Consider the following 14,618-nt stretch of genomic DNA (forward strand, 5'->3'; position numbering starts at 1 on the left):
ATCGCCAAGCAGTGTGGGAATCTAAATTATAATCACTATGTCATGTTATCAATTTACAATGAGAAATGTATCTATCTAATGAGAACATTACTTGAGTTGGCCTGATAAATCACTCTCTGTAGATTAGAGACCTGGGATGCCAAGTTTTCTGAAACTTGCTAAAGAATACAATTCAAAACAATGGGAATGAGTCAATTTCATGTTTTGTCTTCCAATTAAGATGGTTTTAACATCCTCTTGCCCCCTATCGGGCTGGCCTTGCCAAGAAGATTGTACTACATTAGTCCCTATAACCAAAGGACACACGTGTTTGTTTTCCACTGTTCTTTTCCTGTGCTTTTGTTTACCAACTCTCTCTTTCCAAAAAAGGATTCGACTGGGCTTTTATCTACCATGGTATTGATTCATCCAACCTCAATTACATTTCAGCCCTACAGTCGTAAGATTACTTCTATATAATCTTTATAGGCATTCCAAATTCTCAAATCAAACTCGTAGTTTATTGGTCTAGCCCAATAAACACATTTGTTTAATCATATCCTTTGTTTTCAAATCCTGGAAATCAACTAATTGCAACTCACTGGCTCTGAAAACACTTCTATTTGTTTATTACATTTCCCCAAATGGCAAATGAGGCAGGATTGTGAGAACCAAGGGACTTAATTGTGTTCTCTGCCTCTGATATTTAATGCAAATTTAAATGAAAGCAAGGCTTGTTTTGGAAAAAAAATCCCAAAAGAGTAAAAAACTAGATTGTCATTTTTTTTAGAGATAGTAAAGAGATTGAGATGGTTTGGGGGATGAAGGTGGTTTTTCACATGAATGAATAACTCTCTGCCCACCTTCTGGAAGTATTCATGGAATGGCTCCATAATCTTCCACTATTTCCTAACACAACTGGAGATATACAAAGGGTTACCCAGTACAGTTTCCATGTGCTACCGCCGAAGATGTAAGCTTCTTCAAAAAAAGAAGGCAAAAATTAGAATAATCATATTATCTTTGACCCCTGGCCAAATATGATCAATTTCTTTTTCTAATCCAATATGACAAGCACTTACGACTTATGAGAATAGATCTCTGTATAAAGAGTGTGTTTATATGCAAAGATTACGATAACCTTGAATTTTGAAGCTGTTACTTGTAATGACATTGTACTTGATCAGTTATTGATTTTCCTATCCCACTTATTTATTTTGTATTGAGCGCTACACTGAGGAAAGGCCTAGTGCTTTGCATTAGGTCCTGCATGTTTGAACTTTACAAAGGTTCAAAGGTTTGCACATGGCCTGGAACAGTAAACATTTGTCCTCAAATCATCCTTCAGCTTCTAACTTGGCTTGTGATTTAATTGCCACCTCATTAATATGGACCACTGGGTGTGAATTTGTCAAAACAAGATACATCAGGAGGGCCGAGTGAGATGTTTCATGGTTAGAGATTTTCACTGCTCCCCACCCGGCCCCTCCGTGCTTCCTTAACTTCCAACTTCAAGAGACCGGTTTGATAAACATGCCCTGTCCTCTAGGTCATTGGGTTAAGTATCAGTTCAGTCTTTTTGAACTTTTCACTTTTTCTGTGTAAGCATAAACAGAATACTTACTGGGTTCTAAAACTAAAAGTCTATGAAGGAAAAGGACCTTATTGAAATAGTGCAGTAAGTAAAATACCAGTAAGCAAAAAAGCCTTATTGGGTTGCTTTTTAGTGAATGATACTTCATCCTCATGTTCCAATATTTATACCTTTTAAGAGTTTTTGCATTAAAAAAAGAACACATTGAAGGACTGTGTGTAACCCTGATTGTTTAATTACTAAAGGTAAAATCTGATACAGAAAGTAGAAGAAAAACTTCAGGAACTGAAAACCATAACTCAAGAGAAGTGCCTATATATAAGTGCTCTCTCTCTCTCTATAAAGCCCCCATGTAGAAAAGTTATACACAGCCTATAAAATAAATAAGGATCTCATATTACACAAATATCTGGTACAATATGTGTGTGTTCACAAAGGCCAGATAGCTGAGTTGGTCAGACCATCATCCCAATTTGCCAAGGTTGTGGGTTCGAGTCTCAGTCAGGGCACATCCAAGAATCAACCAATGAATGTATAAATAAGTGGAGCAACAAATCAGTCTCTCTCTCTCTAAAAATCAATCAATAAAAACAACACTCAACAATTACTATTAAGAGGATTATACAGACAAGTACATATTTGTTTATTATCAAAGTGTTACATGCCAATACACACATGAAGTAACACCAACATATTGCTGATGAGAGGGGTCTCCTACTCCACCTTCCCCATTTCCATTCTTACTCCCTAGAGGTATGTTGCTAAATTTTTTATTTTAAATTTTTTACTGGTCTTATTTTGGGCAATCTGGTAGAATACTCAATATCTGGACATACAGGATTTAGAAAATTTACTCTGAAATTTGGAAGATGGATTTTTGCTCACCAGTACTTTACTTTCCTTCTTTTATTACTATTCTTCTCCTTACAGTAGTGTAACTGTGATACAATTGTAAGCTTTAGATAGAATCCTTAAAGCTCCTTTCTTATTCTGGAAACTTGCAATACTCTATTCCTCACATGATAAAGTGAGGATCTTAGTCCCAAGTACTCTCCCCAACTTTTCTCTCTCATTTCAGGTTCCAATTCTTTCTGTCCACTTCTGCTTTTCTGTGTTTAGATTGTTTTCACTTTATACTAAAATTACAAGCAAGACTTTGTCCAAAGGTTAGCTTTAAATGTGGAACAATAAACAGTATTAACATTATTATGACCACATAAATATCACTTAATCTTAGGTCAAGAAATATGTTAGGATTACATTTTTTTTCACTTTAAGTGTCTAATGTCATGACCTTTAGTTCCCTGGAAAGACCCCTGGCTTTCAAGTTCAAATCAAAGATTGTTTTTTCATAAATTGAGTTAATTGCTTAAAGTGAGGCCTCATTTATTTTATGTATTCTAGTGACCTTTATCATAGCTTCATGTATTTTTTACTCTCTTTCCTATCATCCAGTCTATTTGGTGTGCCCTCGCTTACCCCTCTGAATATCCCTCCCAGAATCCTCCTCTTTCCTGAGCTCACAGCTCGTCGAACCGACACACAGCTGACATTCTGAGTTTCATTTTATTGTTCTTCTTGTTTAAAACTGCTCTTCAATATCTTTCTATTTCTTGCCTTATCTTCTTATGTTATTATACTTTATCATAAATTATCTCCCTAAGAAAAAAGAATATGGAAGATGAATATTCTGGTTCTTATACTCATATTTGTGTGATAGTTTGGCTGGACATAGAATTGTAGGTTAAAGTGACTTTTCCTCTGAAAAACTGTTTATGTGGATGAGAACTCAGGTACCAGCCTGATTCCACTGATCTCTAAAGACTTTTAGGGTTATCTCATTATTTTAGGTGTTTAAATATTTTCAGTGATACAGTTGAGGACTTTTTTGCACTTATGTTATACGTTCACTGCGATTTCTTTGTAGATGCGTGGCTCTGCTTCAGCCAAGGGAAATTTACTTCTATCATTTCTTTAATATTATTTCACCTTCATATTCTCTCCTCTCTTTCTCTGGCTTCTAGTTCTTGGATATGAGATCTTGCAGATATATCCTCTTTCATAATGTCTTTCTTTGTAGCTTAGTCTGTATTTGTGTGAGTTCCTTGGCTGTGTCTTTAGTCTTTCTACTATACTCTTTTTATGTAAGCAATCATGTTTTAATCTCTAAGTACTCTTTTCTCTATTTTAATTATTCTCTTTGAAAGCCTTCTGTTTTTATATTTGGTTGTAATTGCTTTTCCAATTTGTCTAAGTGTATCAGAGTTCTTTTTCTTTTTCCCATTTCTCAAATTATCTCTTTTTCCAGCTTGTCTGTCTTAGTCTTTATCCATAAAGCTGCTGGATTGCCTAAAGTGTGTGATATGCTTGATTGTCTGGTTCGTAAAGAGAAAAAAAATCACTGACCACTCTGCCTTTCTTTCTCTTATAGGACAGTTCAGCCTTAAAATTTCTATCCTGAGTGGAAATTCTGGGGGCTACAAGACACACGAAGGTGTTTTAGAAAAGCACTGCCAGTAATTTTTCTTTTTTTGTTGGGATTTTGGTTTTGGATAATGATGATGATGATTTGCTTGGGATTAATCCAGCTATTTGTTTCCTGAGATTGAGAATGGAGATGATGTACAGAAGAAGATAGCAATTACATAGCTATTGTATTTCATATATGGAACTTATATTGGGCTCTGTTTTCAGTTACAGCCTTCATTTCTTCCCATTGACTCTGTGAGATCCCCTTGTAGACACCCTCACCAATTCTGTAGTCACTGGGTAGCATATTTTGGACTGTGGCTTCCTCGGCCTCTTCATTGTAACAGTTCCTTTCCATCTTCTGCCTGCGTCAACACCACGATACCCACCCTTCTTGGCTGTTATGCACTTATTCTACTTTGTCTTTTATACCATATTTATTATTGCTATATATATTTATGGAATGTAAATAATATATATTTATTCTAAATAATATTTAATCAAAATATAATAATTCAATATATAAACATTTTATAGAATCTCTGAAAGGTGTATAGGTAAAAATGTGTTATCATTTTGAACTACAATAATTACTGAAAGCATCACTAAGTCTACAAATGAATGAACGTATTCTTTATCCTTTGTGTTTTATTGTTTGTGTTTTGTTTTGTTTTGATTTTTTTTAAGGATTTAAAGTGATTTCTCTAAAGCACTAGACCTATGGTCAGTTATTAGCATGCTTCCCTCCAATATCATATCACCTCTGAGTGTGTAATAACGGCCAATCTCTAGACTTTCTCCTGCCCCACATGCCTCCTTCTCAATATTATCATTATATGATTACAGTTGTTTCTGGCTCTCTTTACTTACTTGATATGTACACCTTTTCCCCTAAGATGCCACAACTCACACCTGCAGACAGTTCCAGGCTTGCTCCCTTTTTCTTGTGACCTGTAAAAATAGACCGTCACCCTTACACTAGTTTGTCATGTGCACTACTGTGTGCCCTGTGCCCTTTTCCTGGTGATGTTTTAAAGTAAGCACTGTAGGTAACCATGAATCACAGCAAACTTAAGCTCTTAATTGTCTGCTGTACGCTGACTTTTTTTCCCTCCTCTCCTAACTGGGAGAGTCATATTTCAGTACATTCGATTTTGGTAAATGCACACAGCTAGGCAGGAAAAGGAAGGGGAATAATGAGTAGCTGTTGGACAGGTGACTGTTCAGGCAAGTCCTGCCATAGAGGAGAGGGTGGAGAGACTGCCTCTGTCCCCGGTGAGAAATAGGAGCCACCTCCTGTCGTATCATGTTAAAATGTAAATCACAGGGAGCAACTGTAAAAAGAAAACTAGCCAAAACAGAAACAGGATGTTCTAGAGGAGAGAACAGAGTTACCAGAAATGATTTTAAAATGACAGATATATGAGTACCAAGAGAATGTGAAATTCTGAAAGCCTCCTAGCCAGGTGTGGAGCACAAGGAATGCCCTCGGTTCATGCACTTTTGAAGCTTGTCAGTTGGAAGAAGAGCATGCAGTAGTAGACAGCTTTATTGTGTTTTGTGCAGTGACCTTTTAAAAGGGAAGGGTCCTTCTGTGGTATTTCAAGTCCACTCATGTATCCGCCCTGGAGTTCGCTCAGCAGGAGGTGGGTGCCGCACACTGACCTTCCCTCGGAGCACAGCCGGCTTCCTTTTCTGGAGAGGGGTGCTTCCAGGGTGTTGCTCAGATGCAACAGGAGGAGGTCTGCCCTGGGCTTTTCTTCCTTCTCAGTAGATAGGGTCTTCTGGAGTTTGAAAAGTATTAAATATTTCTTCAGACCTCAGGTTTGAGGGGAACTAGTTTTGTCTATACAAATGTCCAGCATTATTTGCATAGATCTGCTAGAGGCTTTGCTGCCTCACACAAGCCTCATGGAGAGTTCCAGAAACAGATATTGTTTGCATGAGAGGGCTCTCTCTAAAGAGTTCAAGAGTACATCACAAAGGGAGAAATGCCTTCTGCCTGTTTCTCTCAGGTATCTGTTTTCCCGTCATCTAGCCCAGGGGAGATAAATTCCACTTGTTCACGTAGCAAACATTTCCTCATGTGCTATTCTGTCAGGGGCAATACTCAGCCTTGGGCTTCTCTGTGGTGCTGCTTCCTCTGTGAAGCCCCCTGAACTCCCAAGGTGTACCTGCCTGCCTTCCTTGCCTCCTCGATGCTGCTCTTCTCCTAGCACACCTCTTTCATGTGACTTTTCATGCAGCATTGTGATTTCTTTGGATGCCTGACTCCCTGGAGCCTGGACTCATGACGGAGCCTGGCCCATAGCAATCAGTCAAAAAAAAAAAAAATTGTGGAAGATACTATTGCTAAATGAAACATAAGCTCTGTCTACAGTCTAGAGATGGCAATAAACATTGATTCATTAACCAAAGCCACAGAAATATCAGGACAAGGAGTTAAGATTTGAACCCTAGCAGCTTGACTTTAGTCTGTGCTCTTGACCCTGGTCTAGACCTCCTCCACATAAATAAAGGGCCTGGCATGAGAAGTGCTGTGTATATCCACCGGCACTGGGAAAACACACTTGCTTGTCAAGTGTGTTTAGCTGCTTGCTTTGCGTGCAACGTTGAAAAAGTCGTTTATCCTCTTGGAACCTCAATGAATGCACCACTAAAAGGAGAAAGTTGTAGTAGATGATCTTATGAAATTCCTATTAGCTCCAGAATGCCCTTCGTATGTATCCAGTGGTATGGGAATGTGGCCTGGGTGTGCCCTGTGTGATGAGAGATAAAAAGCCAGGCCAGATATGAGACAAGAAAATGCAAAAGACTTTCTGGAGATGACAGAAATAGTTTAAACATTGACCAATGAGTAAAACTTGTGTAAAAGAGGCAAAATGAAAAATACTTTTGGCTCTGGCTGGTGTGGATCAGTGGATTGAGTACCAGCCTGTGGACCAAAGGGTTGCGGGTTTGATTTCCAGTCTAGGGCATATGCCTGGGTTGCAGTCCAGGTGCCCCACAGGGGGTGCATGAGAGGAAAGCACACATTTACATTTCTCTCCCTCTCTTTTCCCCTCCCTTCCCCTTTTTAAAAATAAGGAAATAAAATCTTTTAAAGAAAGAAAGAAAGAAAAATACCTTTGGATGGAAGCAGGCAAAAGACCAAAAAGTTGCTGGTAGCCTGTTTACAAATAGGGACTCTGGAAATTGAGTAAATTCCCAGAGGACAGAAACTGGGCAGTTCCATCTCTACATTCCTTAAAATGGTTCATAATATGGAAACACAGACTAGATACAGAGCTAGTACTATGTACAAATGTATCCATTTAATGAGGAATGATGCTGATTGCGATATCCTGAAAAATATCCTCCAACTCACCCAAATTCTTAAAATTATAACTACTTTTTCATTTTTAACCCTGGCCAGGTAGCTCAGGGTGGTGGGTTTGATCCCCTGTCAGGGCACATACGAGAACCAACCAGTGAATACATCAATAAGTGCAACAACAATTCAGTGTTTCTCTCTCTCTCTCTCTCTCTCTTTCTCTGTGCCCCCCAAATCAATACGTAACAATAGTTTTTAAAATTAAATATGTATTTTAAAATAAATACTCCTAAATACTAAGAGTTGTAAGAACTTTCCAGTAACTTTGTTTTTGTCAAATGTGGGTTTGGTTATGAAAGACAGACCTGCTGTAATACAAGTCTTTCTAATTAGATTTATGGATCCTTTCTTATCTGCCTCCTGTATTGCTATAATTTTCTCTATCTATCTTCTGATTTGTAGGTGACTGTGTCATGTAGATGAGAAATTTAGCTTCAGGTTTAGACTGCTTTGTAAGTGAAGCACCTCGATTAATCTTCAAATTCTTCTGTTTTTCAGTCAAAGAAAATAAACCACATTTCTGGGAAATTAGAGAGGCATAAGAATAAAGGTGTGAGCTCTGTACTGAGTTTATATTCTAAGGAAGAGAATTTGAGCAAATTTTATTGAACATACCTGGATGGATACGTATATAATTTCTCCTTCCTCAGAAATTATCTGTCTGTCAAAGATAACTCGTGGCAAGTGGAGTCTTCCTGTCTTACGACTCAAGCATTGGGCATTCTGAGAACTCAGCAGTCATTTTTTGTCCCTTTTGGGAGATATGTGACCTTGGAATATGCATGGATCTCTCTGGGTCTGTTTTCTGAACTGAAGACTAGAGATGACACCTTTCTCGCAGAGTTGTATGCAACCGAAGAGATGTCCTCGGTGTTTTCCACGAGGTTTGGAAGGTACTGACTAACTGGCAGGCCCTTTGCTTTCTTTCCCTTTGACTGCGTGCCATTGTTAATGATGGCACAGAGTCATTCTTTAGGCCTCAGTGAAAGAAGTGTGCTGGTCTGTTTTTCTAGTTCTGTCTTTATACTTAACACAGACATAATTCTTATTAGTTTTATCAAAACCATTTGATAATCTCTTTAATAAAAATAAATTCCTAGTTATAGTTGCATTCTTTTGGCACCCTTAAGAGTTGAACTTGCTCTATTTTTTTTGGTACTGTAGCTTACTTAGGCTGAGATGAAATACTTTGAGGACAATCTTTTCCTTATTGAAAGCCTGAGGGAAAAATACTACGTGTGAGAGAGGTGGGAAAATCTGCTGCACTCAGTGTAATGAAAGTTATGCTTTTGGCATTTTTTTATAGGCCACTGTAAAAGTAAATGTTCTTAAGTTATTTTTAGTTGCCAGACTCATATTTCTTACAAATGTAATTCTAGGCTGAGATGATCCAAAAGATGGTCAGATTTACATTGATTGCCATAACAATTTTTTACTTGATTAAGAGCATCAAAGGTGAAGATGGAACTATACAGGTTTTATTGCATATCACCGGAATCAGAAACAATGATATAGAACACAGAAAAGGTGCTCCAGAAGAACATGGCTGCAACGGACCTATCTGGAAAGAGACCTTGATCAACATGATACTCAGTGAAAGGAAAATATTTTCAGTGGTCCAGTTGTTAATGTGACCAATAGTTGATGGAAGGATTGCACCTAGCTGGTCATTCATGATGGGTAATTGGACAATACAATGTATTCTTGAAACTAGTGTGGAAGAAAAGAGGAGATCTTACCAATTATCTTGGGACAACAGTTTTTAAACTAAGATTATCCTGGGAAAATTGAGATGTATGTATGGTCCTTCTGGTAATAGTCCAATCATTATACGTCTGCACTTTAAGCACACCAATGGTATCTTGCAATGAAAGCATCACTCAACTAAGAAAACTTGTGTTCAAAAGCTTTCAAGAAAGCTGTGAAGGAAGACTTGTTAGGCCAAGATGGGTGAGAAATTAAGGACCTGGTGTAAGGAGTTGCTACAGTGAAGAGCAGGGAGTGAATCTCAAACTACTTCTAGTGACCCGGGTCTTCACGTTTCACCGGGCTGTCAAAACCACCTGTGCCCTGGACTGCGATTAACTGGTGAGACTGCCTGGCAGTCACCTTCAGTGACGACTTCGCTGCCGACTAAATCCTGACAGTTTTGTGATCCTTCCCTGGTCTTGGCGGGAGCAGTTCAGTAACAGCATCCTCATGAACTTTTAAAGCAGTATGTTGCTGAAGTCTATAATTAAGAAGCTGGTAAGAAAAGGATTCCTAACTGTAACATTTATGGAGTGTCATCAGGGAAAATTATTTCTTATAGCCAAATTGATTCAAGCTAATCCATAGGGAAACTGCCACAGCCAGTTGGGGAAAATGGATCCTAACACTTGTGAGTTCCTGTCAGCACCTCTCCTCTGGGTTTGACAGCTCCGAAGCCAGCAGTGTAAGAACTGAAAGTGAAAAAAACATGAGTGCAAAATTTTATGTGCCTATTACATAAGGGCCATATATTAGATGTACATTTTAAGTACAGACACTGGTTTCATAGCAACGTAATTGATGGTTCAACTCAAAGTTTCATGGAAAAAAATGACTTGAGAAGCACCAAAAATGTTCATGACAACCACAGTTTAAAAAAAGAACGAAATTGGGATTTATGAGGTTTAACTGCGGTCCTTCTGTTGATTTGCTTTATGAATATGTGGAATTTAGACTTTTTTGCCTTAAAAAAATTTGTGAAAATTCTCATAATGAGGCCCAGGCTGCTCCAGACCCTGCCGAGCTGACACCCATGGAATGAAGTGCTCAGCTGGGGGGATGGTGACTCTGTAGTCACAAATATTTGACTCCGGGAGTGAACCTCAACTTTGGGACTGATTGACAACCTTTTGACGTTTAGAAGACCCCATTCACAGCAAGAGAGCCTCCTCTGCTCCACACCCATTGGGTTGGAGTATCTCACTTGGTAAAAAGATTCATCTTCCAAATACATTAATTAAGCTTTATGTGTTTTCCATCCATGATTACTGATGAAATGAGGGGATTTATTTGTTTATTGGTTAATTGGCTTTAAAGAAAAGAAAACACTTTTCCATCTGTCAGAATTTAATTTGACAAGTTTTGCAGAAACTTTTAAAGATGAAAAAACCTGGATGTAGTTCTCTGTAAACATCAGCTATTATTGACTGTTTTCAATGCTTGCAGAGGTTCTCAGAACAGAACCTAACCTGCAAAATGAGTGATTTGTTCCCAAACTCAAACTTAAATAATATGCCTTCCTTGGATTTCCATCCGTCGATGAACATGCTTTCTAAGAATGGGATGTCATGGTTCGTGGCAGATGACTGTTCTATGAGTCAGAAGGCCCGCGTCCTCGTCATTCTTAACTTTGTGATGTTGGGTAAATCACTTAACCTCTACAGTTTAATCTTCTGTAGAACACAGAAGATAGGCTTAGAGCTAATGCTGGTTTCTACTCTAAAAGCTTTAGACGTTTTATCTCAGTGACATTGTTCACGAGCTCACGAGCCTGCTGAGATAGGACTAGCATAGCAAAAACAGTGATCACAAGGAAGCTAGACAGAACATCAGACTCAGCTTGGGAGGTACAATCAGAGGATGCTGTCAAAGTCAGACGCTGGGTTAGCACATGCCTCAGTTAGCTTGGCCTAGTGTAACAAACACGCTGTAGACTGGGTGGCTTAACCAGCACACATGTATTTCCCACAGTCCTGGAGGCTCGAAGTCAGAGAGCAGGATGCCGCAGACCTGGCGTCTGGTGAGAGCCCACTTCCTGGTTAACAGAGAGCTACTTTCCTGCTGTGTTCTCCTGTGGCAAAGTGCAAGCTCTAGTCTTTCTCTTCTTCTGCGGGCACTAATCCCATGGGACATTTACACAAGGGAATGCTACTGGGCCACAAAAAAGACAATTTTACTCTTTAGTCATGACAGCATAGATGGATCTGGAGAACACTGTGCTAAGTGGAGTAAGCCAGTCAGAGGAAGACAGCTGCCATATGATTTCACTTGTACGTGGAATCTAATGAACACACTGAACTAACAAGCAAAATAGAGACAGACTCATAGATGGGGAGCAGGAGGACAGCTCAGGGTTGGGGGAGTGTAGGGGGTGGAGGGATTGAACAAAAAGGAAAAGGGACTCATAGACATGGACAAAAGTGTGGTGATTGTGGGGAGTGGGGGGATATAAGGGGACTAAATGGTGATGGAAAATAAATACAATTAAAAATGTAAAAGAGCCAGTGCAGAAATTCAAGCAAAGGATTGTATTAAAAAATAAAAATAAAAAAGACAGTAACCCTATCATGGGGTCTCTTCTGTGACAACCTCATCTAAATCAAACCACCCCTCAAAGGCCCTGCCTCCTAGTACCATCCCATTGGGAGTTAGGATTTTAATCTGTGAGTCTGGGGGAACATCACCATGTAGTCCATGGTGCCATAGGAGGAAATGGCAGCGGGTGGCAGATCTAACAAAGACACGTGCAGAAGCAATGGACTTGTACGAGGTTCAGACAAGCTAGTCTCAATTGGAAGAGAAGCCGAGGGATGGCAGAGTGGAGGATAGAAAGTCAGTCGTAGTTGCTGCTGGGGGATTTCTTTGAGAGCCAGCAGCTCGGATCTGTATTTGGCCACACCTCTCTCGGTGTTAAAGAAGCAGATCTCTGGATAAATACGACACTTACTCTGCCCTTGCGCCCCTCCTTCGGCCAGACTGGGTGAGGCACGGCTTTCACGCCCTGATGGCAGCAGTGGAGGCCTGCCACAGAGTTATGGGTGCTGACAGCCAGGCGTGCCCGCTAATCATACTCCTTTCTGATGAAAAATTGGCCGAGTGCTATAGCCTGTTCACTCTAACAGTGTAGCTGAGACTCTCATACCTGGGGTGGGTGGAGACCCCAGCAGAGGTTCCTGTGACATACTCTTTGTCTTTGGGAAGTAGGCGTGGGTGGAATGATGCATATCCTTGGAACAATGGCAGAACTTAAACCGTAAGGAAGATGGCATTTGTGAGGAATAATGTTGGGAAATTTATCTAGCTTTAGAGATGGAAAGTAAAGCAGAACTGGCATGAGAATGGCCGGGTGTTACACCCTTGAAGAAGGGGTGCTGGGGTCCCTCAGGACCTGTCTGCTCCTGGGCAGCAGATCCATACACCAGGACTGTGTTTACATCGAATCTCGGAGAGTTCCAAGTGGGCCTGTTCACATTTGACACGTAATTACATTAAGACAAAGAGCAGTGAATGAATTACACATTTGGTTACTGTCGGGAAGGGGATGCATGACATCCAAATAGGAATAAAGCATGTTTCCTATGGGCATGTGGAGGATGTCACGGGGCATGCGTTTTTAGGGAAGCCAGGATTACAGCTAAGGTGAAGCCCAGAATCTTCTTGAGATCCAGATTTATGCCTTTGTTCTAGTCATCTGACTGGAGGCGAGGTGCAGAAAAAGCTTACATCTTGACAAGTAGTGCATTAAATAGAGCTTTCTAGCACTGGTTGATGAACTGGGTGTCTGAAATCAAGACTCTGTGGTAGGAGTGCTGTCAGGCTGGGAAATGTCTTTGCATTAGAGGGACATTGTAATGGAGCTACCAGGGTAGCCTGAGTCCTGAGAGAGAAGTGGGTCTTCCCTGTGAGAGAACACTATGGAGCAGGGATGCTCATGACCCTGAGACTAGCAAAACCAAGGGTCCAGAGACCTTGTACTTGGAGGTGAGGGCAGTGCCCATAGCCCTGAGGAGATCCTCCGTGTCAGCATGCCATTCCCGGATGCCCCTGCAGTGGTCTGAAGCTCCTGAGTCCTCCTTGAGACTGTCACTGCCCCTCCCAAGTCATGCCAGTGTAGTGTACCTTCTCATCTTTCTCCAGGGAGGATGCAGAGAGAGGAATATAACTAGACATGTTTCTTGCTGATAGAGAGCTCCGTGTGGTCCCAGCTGGGGCACTAGTTACATGATGGCCCTATTGACATTGAGAGTCAATGCCAGCTAGAAGGGAGTATGCTTGGAATTGCTGAGAAGTATCAAGCCATAGTGGAAATTACATGTATTTATTTAGGTGATAAATATGCACGGGGTGCCCCATCTGCCAAGGATGAGAATCAGTCTACCAAGACATGATCCGCTTGGGGAGGAAAGGTGGCTGATCTCTCAAAGGAGAAGGGCCAAGAGCCTTTTCCTCAGTGGGCTTTTATTGGGTTCAATTTGCACAGGAATACAGGTAAAGCTCATCAATCATTGTCAGGCAGTAAGGATCAAACAATAGATAACAGAACTCTGAGGGCTTATTCTGAGTCAGGGTCAGTTAGTTAAAGGGCTATAAAACTTTGGGAAAGAAACTCATTTCATGCTTGGACCCTTATCAGAAAATTGAGGACATTCTTAGCAAAGCAGGTTTCACAGGGTTTTATGTATTCTTTCTTAGGCCTGATTGCCCCAGGGAATCCACCCTTTCCAGCACAGGGCTGCACCGCCCTCTGTCATTGTTTCAGGCTTAAGTCAGGCGGGGTAAGTAAGGCAGCCAAGAGATTAGGAGACTTCTTGAAGACAGAATGAGGACTCAGGCTATGTCAAAACTGAAGGGTGAGGGTCCATCACCCCCTTTTTCTATAGCCTCCCAAGTCCTTCCCTGTGGGCCTCTTCATGACCATGCCTATCTTAGGTCATCCCTCCCTTGAGGAATCTTACCTGTCACTGGCTAACTGGTCAGGCTCAGGGCCAAGCAGGGTAAAGTAAAGTGGTCAGAGGTGGTGCCCCTGCCAGGGAGATAAGCTTTGTCTCCTTAGTGGCTTATGGTCCCAAGGTCTGTCACTCAGCCTTAGCCATGGGGGTTTTTACAGCTTCTGAAACCAGGCAGGGCAGTTCCCAACATGGCACTATAATTAAAAGCTAGATAGACACAAAGTCTACCCTCAGGAATTGTAAAATCCATTTTTCAAGCAAAACAGATCTGAGTTTTACTAATTCCTAGACTGATTCCTTGGACATCTTTTGAATGTCTATTTTCTCATGTGTAAATGGCCATTTTAACATTGTTCTGCAAGACTGTCAATTGGGTTAATTGAAATAAAATCTTTAAAGTGTCTGATAAAGCATATAATAATAATAATCAGTAGCCATTATTATTTCAACAATTAAAATTTGGACTCATAAAAAGATTAGAAAGTATTGCATTGGCCCTCCCTTC

This window comes from Desmodus rotundus, chromosome 13, assembly GCF_022682495.2.
Source record: "Desmodus rotundus isolate HL8 chromosome 13, HLdesRot8A.1, whole genome shotgun sequence".
Classification (NCBI taxonomy): Eukaryota; Metazoa; Chordata; class Mammalia; order Chiroptera; family Phyllostomidae; genus Desmodus; species Desmodus rotundus.